The sequence below is a fragment of the Mytilus galloprovincialis genome, chromosome 8 (genome assembly GCF_965363235.1).
Source record: "Mytilus galloprovincialis chromosome 8, xbMytGall1.hap1.1, whole genome shotgun sequence".
Taxonomy (NCBI): Eukaryota; Metazoa; Mollusca; class Bivalvia; order Mytilida; family Mytilidae; genus Mytilus; species Mytilus galloprovincialis.
In genome coordinates, this window is record NC_134845.1 from 84,479,136 (window position 1) to 84,489,675 (window position 10,540).

Consider the following 10,540-nt stretch of genomic DNA (forward strand, 5'->3'; position numbering starts at 1 on the left):
TAGGTACTATCATCATTATTCAAAGACATGTAAAACATGCACAAAAGCAAAGGAAAAAACTACATACTACTGAATACTTTGAAATCTTACCTTGTAATGCTGAGCCATCATGCAGACTATGCCACAGTCTTTTAGAACTTTGATATTTATATGTAGTATTTGAATGGTTGAACGAATAATCAAATCAGCGCCATAGGCTGTATTAACCAATCGCATGTTGTTACAACTCTACACAAACACATCCTGTTACTGATTGATGCATTTCATTTTTTGGTAGAAATGTATCAAGGCCATTTTGGTTAGGCAAAGCGCGTGTATTAGCTATTCCGGTTTTAAGGCGAAACTTGTACATGTTGTAAATGCTATGCATGCTCTGTATTTTAAGAAACATTTTCTGCTGGATTTTTATTACTGTCACATAAAATCATTATGTTTGATTAAGTTGCTCATGTCAATATACCAGAATTGTTTACAACTGTCAATCAAGAAGGCGGTTAAGCTAGCTGTGAAACAGGGTTAATTTATCATTTATTTGGTGATGCTTGCACCGAATAAAAAAAATTATACAGTTGTATTAGTTCTGTTGATTGATGAAATGTAATATGTGAACTTACTTAGACGTACCGTATTTTTTGTTATACTTTTTTTTCAAATTTCGTGTCTGTAATTGAAAACTTATCTATCTGGTTTTGAAACTTTTGTAAACACTATTCTTACAACACAGCATAGGGTCCGTAGGTGGCCTGTTGCATGGCAAAATTTCTGTCCATATCCATTATACCCTCCTTTCTAGTGCAAATTTCCCCGATCCCAGATGGCCTCTTTTGTGACAAGACCTACCTATTGTATTTATTGTGAACGTATTCTCGTCCTGAATATGCATGAAATATTAACACTGGACGTTAAACAACCAACAATCAATCAATCAATACAACACAGCATATACGAAAAAGGACAAAAAGGATACTCTCACGGCTCGGGGCTCTATTTATAAATGTTTGCATATATACTTTTTTTTAGCAAGAATGGAACTAATAGGAATGCTCGTCAAAAACTAGTTTTGAAAATTCATGAACTAAAGAAGCAATGCTCAATTATTTGTTTAATATAGATAAAACGGCAGTTATGATTTGGAAAGGGGTAGAGGTTATTTCAGTTGAACAAGATATTTTAAGAGACTTAAACGTTTTTGGAAAGGACTGATCAACTGCTCAACCACAATGTCTATTTTATAAATAAAAGGTTCATCAATACCAATTAATATGTTATACTGCTTTCTTCATGTAATATTAATAAATCGAAGTTGTTAATCAAAGTTTACCGAAAGTTTAAGTCGAATGACATGTGTAAGCTATACAGAGTTATAAAAGTATGTTTAGTAACAAAAACAAAACATACTCAAAATATCAAAAAGATAATGACTAAAAATATGTAAAAATATGAGAAAAAAAATTGAATAACCAAACAAAACAACAATAAAGATATCATTTTAACAAAATACGTTATTGCAAATAAACGAAATTATATTATGATATATATTTTTATATACTATTTCTGAGTGTTGATTATAATTTGCCAAAAGTGAATGATCACTGTCATATTGTGTCATATTTGATACTTAGAGGACAGAACTGTTCAAACTTCCTTGAATTCAATGTTTTAACAAATCGTGATCAGACGAAGGCTGACGATATCTCGCGGGTAGACATAGGAAGAAAATAGATCATAAATATTACAAGTTTTTACCAGACGAACTGTCCGAGATTTAATTTCGGTTAGTTCATAAACAAGACAAATTAATACTCCACGATATCACTTAAAGAGGGGAGAACAATACCAGAGGAACATTCAAACTCATCTTGTTAAATGTTAAGTTACAGTAACAGATTTTTACTTCAGTGAACATTTGCTGTCGAATTAAAAATGTAAAATTGTGTGTAAATTTCCGTGGTTTATTCAGCTACCAGGAGCTTTAGAATTATTCCAAAAATACCAGAGGGACATTCAAACTCATGCATCAAAAATAAACTGAAAACGCCGTGGTTAAATAAGAAAAAACCACAACCAGACAGATAACAGTACATAAAACACAACATAGAACACTGAAGCAACACGAACCCCATCAAATTTGTGGGGTGAAAGCAAGTGCTCGGAAACATTCAATGAACTATATCCACCAGTATCTGGTAAATCGGGTTTAAAGTCTTTCTCATATTTTCATAACTGGATCTTTTTAGGAATATAACGGTTCAATTTAAAAAAAAACTAAGATCAAAGACCGGCAGACAAAACTATTAAGAAAAGGGAGGGAGGTCAGCCAAACTACAAAGTATAGAAAAAGTGCATTAATTTCCATCATTATAAAAGAGGACACAATTGAAACTTGTTAGTTTTGTAATTGATCAAGCGGTGAAAAGAAATAATCGTTTATATTTCCGAAACAATGCAAGATTTGGCCGTTTTTTATGAAAAAAGATGATGGCCGACTTTCATTAACAAGACTCCGTTGGATATGGGTCCATGATAGTTATGAGAAAATTAATCAATCATATGGTTTCATGTTAATTTTTCTATATGCATGATGCAGTAACCATAATTACATCTATGACAAAGCATTCGTCCGTTTTTATGAGAAAGACTATCTGCTGTGCGGTTATTTAAGTGGCCTCTCATCTTGTTCTCTACCGACATAGTTTTTACATGTCTTCCCGGACGATGTCGACAACCTTCTTCAGATCACGATTTGAAAATACATTGAACTCGGGGAAGTTTGAACAGTGTCGTCTTGTACCATATAGTGTACTCCCATTCACATGTACCAAATACAACATAATGGTGAGTGTTTATTTCCGACTGGTAATTTTCAATCTACTTTCAAACATAACGTCTGATAAATAAATATCATAATATAATTTTCTGATGATAATGCTTACCCTAACCCTAACCCATATATATAATATAACACTATCTCCAGATAGACGGTACTAGTATGGGCACAAAAATGGCCCCGTCATATGCCAACATATTTATGGGCCAACTTGAAAAACGCCTCTTGGCTAGTGCTCCATATCAGCCCTTAATATGGTTCCGATTCATTGACGATATTGATTTCAAATGGACAGATTCACAAGAACATCTTAATGAATTTCTAGAACACTGCAACTCTTTCCACCATTCAATAAAATGTACATATGAATCATCTATGGAGAAAATAAACTTCCTCGATACTACGAGTTACATCACGAACGGAACCATTATAACGGACCTCCATACCAAACAAACGGACAAACATCAATTCCTTTCTCCTAAAAGTTGCCATCCTAAACACTGCTCCCGTGGTATCCCATTCAGCCAGGCATTGCGAATCAAGAGAATATGCTCTACTGAAAATACGAAAAATGCTAGACTTGGACAACTTCGTAAACATCTAGTTTTCGAGGATACAATAACAACAAGAAAACAAGTCGGCAAGAACTTCTTGAGTACAAAGATAAGAATAAAGCAGCTAACAGAACACCCCTTGTACTCACTTACCATCCTGATTTTAAAAATGTGTCATCCATTGTTCAGAAGCATTGGAAAATTATAGAAAATGATTTAAATCTAAAAAAAAGTATTTTCTTCACCACCAGTCATGGCCTTCAGAAGACCTAAAAACATCCGTGACAATTAGTGACATCTGTATTAGGAAAGCACCCTAATCCATCGCCCGGTTGCTACAAACAATGTGGTCGAAGGAATTATTTGTGTTGTAAAGCTGCCAATACAAGCAGTTCTTTCATCAGCTCCGTTACTAAACAAAATTATACCATCTACTCTAATTCCAACTGTAAAACGGAGAACTCAACATATATATTAACATGTGACACTTGTGGCATTCAGTATGTGGGAGAAACAATGGACAAATTTAATATTCGGCTCAATAACCATCGTTCATCGTACAAAGCCAACAAAAACTGTCCTCTCACAAGACATCTTCGTTCAACGAAACATCCTTTTGATAATGTCACTTTCCAAATTATAGAAGTCAACACCGAATGGGACACCACGGCGAGAAGGAGAAGAGAAAACTTTTGGATCCACCAACTCCACACTTTAGAACCTGATGGTCTTAACGAAAAAGACGAAAAAAGATACAGAAAAGATAAAGAATAATTTAAAACAAAGCATCGTCCTTTTTATCCCGTAGTATTGGCCAATGGACGTTGCTAACTTCAACTACCAATTATGTATTTTTAAGGTAGCTAAATCCAAGTGCAACATGTACATTGAGCTGCAAAATTTTCTTATTTTCAAAGCAGCTAAATGCAAGAGGTCATAGACATTGAGCTGCAAAATTTTCTTATTTTAAAGGCAGTTCAGTGCAACATAGACGTTGAGCTGCAAAAGTTTCTTATCATCTACATCCGATTTCACCTGGATAGATGCACGCTTGATAAAGCTAGTTGGTCTAGCGAAATATTGTGTTTATTTTCATCATTTTGTAAATATTTTAAACATTCTTATATTTACATACTAAATAGTGTGTTAAAATTACATTGTTAGGCAATCTATATATATATATATACAACTTGTCTAAACATCAACCCAACAATGTTAGATCTGTAAATCTGCTTTCGCAATTTTTTTGTTCTTCCCTCGCCGGGACTCGAACCCATGCTGGGCTTCATAAAAATGATGCTTTGGGTGGCCTGGTGTTACCTTTCCGTGTCAGTTTCAATCTAGCGTCGTACTACAGTACATGATATATAAGGCATGGAGATGTTATTTGTACAGATCAGCTAAATTATCTATAGTAAAGGATCCTACAAATTAATGTAAGATACAGTCAGAGAAAATAATTATATTTATAAGTACGTCTGAGCCAGTGACAACTCTACAACAGATTTATCCATCGGATCACCAGCATCGATGGGGATACATGGCTGTTTACATCATGTATATACAACCCGTCTAAACATCAACCCAACAATGTTAGATCTGTAAATTTGCTTTCGCAAATTTGTTGTTCTTCCCTCGCCGGGATTCGAACCATATCCCTGTCTGTATAAAAATAAATCAAAACATATCTACCGGACCATGATTTCAAAATATCTTTGAATGGTCGGTTATAGGCGGTCAAATCTCTCATAGAATTTCAGTAACATTTTACTTAGTTTTCTCATGATCAATACTTTTTATATATGCTATGTTTTTGTATTTTCTAATTCTACAAATTATTCTGTTGATTTTTATCTATAGAAATGTATAAACGGTATACAATCATATTAAGTATTCAGTGGGTAGTGTGGGACTAACATGAAATGTCGATTGGTATGCGATGCCTATAAATCTCCCAATGTTGATGTACTTGTTTCTTTCAAAAATTTCGGTTAAAGAAGCTATTCTCACTAGTTCAGTGGAAAGTACTTCTGTGTTGACATGAATTATCAATAATATGATCAATACTGTTACTAAAACATTTATAACACCGGTACCAATGCTCTACATTTTTGTACTTCATTTGGTTCTCAATTCGACAGTTACTGCTTATGTTTTGTGGACGACACGCGTGTCTGGCGTTGAGAAATGCAAGGCCTAGCATATCTGATGAGTTTATTTTAAAATCATTTAAAGGTATTTTGCCCTTCTGCAACTTGTTTTACATGTTAAATAAATTGCATTTTAAGAAGAAAAAAATGGCATTCTTTAAATACATATATAATTGCAAACCCTGCATTTCAAAAACATTTTCATTTTTTTTAATTATTGATTTTGTTATTGTAATAGTTTTAAATTTAAAATTACTAGTTTCTTTGAATAAAGTGTATACTTAATACGTAGTTTGATAGAACCATACATCTACGTCCCATTACAGCTTTCTTACAAAATGACGAAAGGTACGAACGAACGTAAAGGGAGCACGTATGTCATTTTCACAATAACATTTTAGAGTCTTTACTTTATCCAGTAAAACAGCGTTCTTTCCAAATTTATCTTTCATAAATAAGCATATCGCAAATAATGCACGCTTTTAATATAAGAAAACAAAGGAAAATAGTGTCAAATGCACTTACGTCCGATACGTTACTTACGTAAACCACGAGTACACAAATTTCCGCGGGAATATTTTAAGCACGAGTTTCATGATTAAAATTTTAATGGCATTATTGAGGTCCGTTAGTTTTAATTTAACGACAAGATTCACATTTGTTTTTATTTTTTATATTACACTTTCAGCAAATTGTTAACGTGAAATATCGAGATTTGCAAAACAATAATGCTGCATTGTTTTGAAAAAGAAATGTGAAATGAATTGTGATCAATTTTTTTTTCTATCTATTTCAAGTTATGATTGCAAATGCAGTTAAATATGAACGTTACAAAGTCCACACTGTGAAACAAGTATAAAATGGGGAAAAACAACTTATGGGAGCAACCACCTTCAAAAGAGGAGGGGTAATGTTTTTTTTCTTTTCTTGGTTTTTCGACGCTATAAAGCAATTGAATTTTTTTTTCAGAATTGTAACTATATAGGGTAAAGGGAAAATCTGGGTTCAGAATTTTTTGTTTGTAATCTGCATGACCACAATATGTGTTTGTGATTAAATTATTTAAATTATTTGTTTTACAAATTTTAATTGAAGTTTGAATTTACATCCACGATTCACAGGATCTTGATCATACTTTTGACAAATTTTAATCGGGAACGGTCCTGTCAAGGACGGCAGTAAAAATCGTGAATGTGTGACCCCAGCTTAAGGTTTTTTTTTTTGTTTTTAGGGGCATTTTCAAATCACGGTTTTCTTTTATTTTCCTAACATATTTCAGCTCTTTTGGCTCTTTTACCTCCTTTCATACTTGCACCATTACTATTATAAACGAAGGGACCTGCTGCACCATCAGATAAGGTTTGCAAGCATCAACTGCGCCAGCACCGATTCCGCCTATACCTGTACATCCTCCAACGTCTTTAACTTCTCAAACAATAACAGTATTAGTCCCTCCTGCGACTAGTAAGTATATTTTGCAACACTTACGTTTACTCCTTCACTGTTGTATATCCAGAAAAAATACTGATACCATACAGCGACGGAGCTTACATTGCTGCTGTATTTTGCCACACACCGTCTTTTTGTGAATTGTGAATAGTGACCGAACTGAAAATCGTACCACATTCCTTTATTTTATATAAATAAAATTATATATGTTGAAATCAAACCTATGTCCAGCCTAACGTTTTTATTCTTTCCTTAGATCTATCTCTATTCGTTGGTGCGTCACAGACATGTGTTCTTTCTTCTTTAAGTATAGCGACATAACTTAAGAAGACCTTGTGTTGATGCTTTAGTTTGACAATCTCTTTATTCATCAATCAACAGCATTAAAAACAATTATCTTCACTAGCATTAAAGCGTTTCAAAAAACCCAATGCGTTGTCTTTTTGAATTGAATGCGACATTAAGATTTTAGAAATAAAATTATACCAAGTTCACAAATGACTTTTCAACATTACTTTTCGTTAAAATGTGAAACACACAAACACATTTTAAAAAAGTTAGTTTAAAAGAGGGAATAAAATTGCCACGCTGATACACTTATGAGCTTGAAAAAACAAAGACGAAAGTAAGGATATTTAGGAATTACGACATTTAGATAATTTATAACAAATATATATATGTATACATTTTATTTTTTTCTGTTTTTAAATCTTGAAGAAATGAAATGCGTTCTCAGTATTTTTTGTTCATGCTGCTTACAATAAACAGTAGTTTTTATAAAATCTAATGGAAGCTGAACATGAATGTAAACAAAAATGGCAAAGCGATGACGCAAATTTAATCATGGTCATGCATTTGTTACATTATCAAAATTTCGTCATCGCTTTGCCATTTTTGTTTAAATTTCGAAATTGTGTAAAATAAATAAAACATATGGTTTTCCGTTTAAATAGCGCCATGTGTTTCGGAAACTTGCCCACCTAGGTTTAGGCTATTACAAAACCAAGCAGAAAGTACTAATTGTTATGATGATAGAGGTCATGTTTCTACTAGAAGAACGTTGAGTGCAGCTTTTATAGTATGTTAAATAATAACTATTTGGAAATAAACTTATCATAGATACCAGGTTTGAAATTTTACTTTTGCTAGACGCGCTTTTAGTCTACAGAAGAACAAGCTTGTCACACTTCGAACACAAACAAGAACCCCCCAAAAAAACCAAATTTAATATAAATTATATTCTGTCAGCAAAATATACGATTACAATGCAGATTTGATTGTTGTATTTATTCAAATTCGACATTACAGAATTCTTAATACCTGAATTAAGTAATTTCCTACATTATCATTAAATTAGAAGTATCATTATTGACTTTATAATTACCTGATTGTGTACACGAAGAATTTAATCTTTCAAACCCTAAGTGTATGTCCAGTGATTAATGCTTATATGTCACTGGAATTGTTTCTAAATTTACCCTATACAGTACGTTTGTTGAAAGTTACAATAATTTAGGGTAATAGATAAAACATGTTTACCTGGATCGTTCCAATATATTTCCACTGTTGTAGATGGATTTGTGGGATCGATATGAATTTTAATTACTGAGGGTATCACAAGCCTAATACTCAGCACTTCTGTTCTTTGTTGACATGAATTACCATTGATATGATTATATTTATAAATTAGCTGTTTACAAAACGTTTAAATTTTTGAAATACTAAGGCTTTCCTACCTCAGGAATAGATTAACTTAGCTGCATGTGGCAACGTCGTAGTGTATTTGACATTTTAAACTTATTTGGATTCGACCGTCACTAAGTCAATGTAAGTCTTAAGTAGATGAAGCGCGCATCTGGCGTTAATACAAAAATTGTACAGTTGACGAGCTAAATATCAGTGAGCTAAATCATGTTTGATACACTATATCAAAGTATTCGTAAACCGTGATTCATGTACATTTATTTGATTACGAAAATAACCATACTTTACAAAGGAACACTGCTTGTGGTACGAAAGCATTAGCATACCGGTATAATACCGAAGAGGACGTCTGTTTATTTGAATATTTAATCATATTCCTACCGAATAAACATGGTCACACTCGATACTGATCAATCATATCACTTGCAAAACATGATCCAAGCTTTTCCTTTACTTTTGATCTCATTATATACTAAATTAATTTACGAAAATGGACAAATTCTGATTACACATGATGACGTTGATTGCTGATTGATATTTTTCGGGTATATCATCTGAGAGTTATGTTTTAACTACATTGTGTGAATGAGGTCTTGATACAAACTCTGCATAAAAATGAACGAAATAAATGCAAGTAATACGTTATCTTCCTAACCTGTGCTATTCGATGACTAATTTATAATGGTTGATTATTAATTAATCAAATACATGTATCGATAATAATGAGAAAAACACGAGGTCTGTTATGAAAAGCCAATATACATCTTTTATATATCGGATTATGTTTTGTAGACGACACTTGTATATGGCGTTGAGAAATTTCTTTTACTACTTGTTTATTACATCGACAGAATATTTTTGGTTAATTTGAATCAAAGCGATTTGATGAAATTTTAAATGTATTGAGTTATCTACCTTTACGAAATATATTTGTCGGTATGTGTTTTTTACTTATAAAACTTTTCCCGTATAACCCTGGAATGTTTTTATTTGAGACGCCTAGGTCCTAACATAGAAAAAGAACACGGTCAAAGGTCAAGGTCGAGATCTCAATTGTGACTTTTCCTTGTTTTTGCATTTTCTCAAACACTTTAAAATTTATGTATTGAAGAATACGTGCAAAATGATTGCTTTTTGATAATAAAGATATGTTACATTTGGTCTGATACAATCTAATGGCATCTTATAGGAGTAAGTGCTCTTGAAATGTCTTATAATAAGGTTAATTGATTATTACTTCAACATGTTTCATTATAAGGCCATATGACCTTATACAAAGGGTTGGGTGACATATGACCTTAAAAAATGACAATCGGAACTGACTTTGAGAAAACAGGAAGTAGTCGTTTTTGCACTTTTTTCGTTGAAAAGTACTCAGAATCCATACATTTTGTAATTTAAATACATTGACTTATTACTAGGGACTAAAAGTGACTTTCGGTAAACCGGAAGTGGCCAATTATCTCCTGGTTTACAAGGAAAATAATATAAAACTTTATATTTTGGAATCAGTGTGAAATAAGCTATCATATGAGACCGGGAGTAACACTTAATTTACCGGAAGTAGCACAGTGTATCTCTTATTTCACTCTAAGGTATATAGAAAGAATTTATTTATCGCATCTTTATGAATAAATTTATGATTGGATGTCAATTTTATCTTTGAGTCAACAGGAACTACCTTCTTTTCAATAACTTTGATAACTTTGATGTGGAAGACCCTTCAATTATTCTCTGAACAATTGGTTTTTAAATATTATTAGTTTTGATTGATAGTACACTAATGTGAGTCTCGTATATCATTGTGAAATCAGAAGCACGATTGGTACCGACTAATCTTCCGGCCAAAATATTTC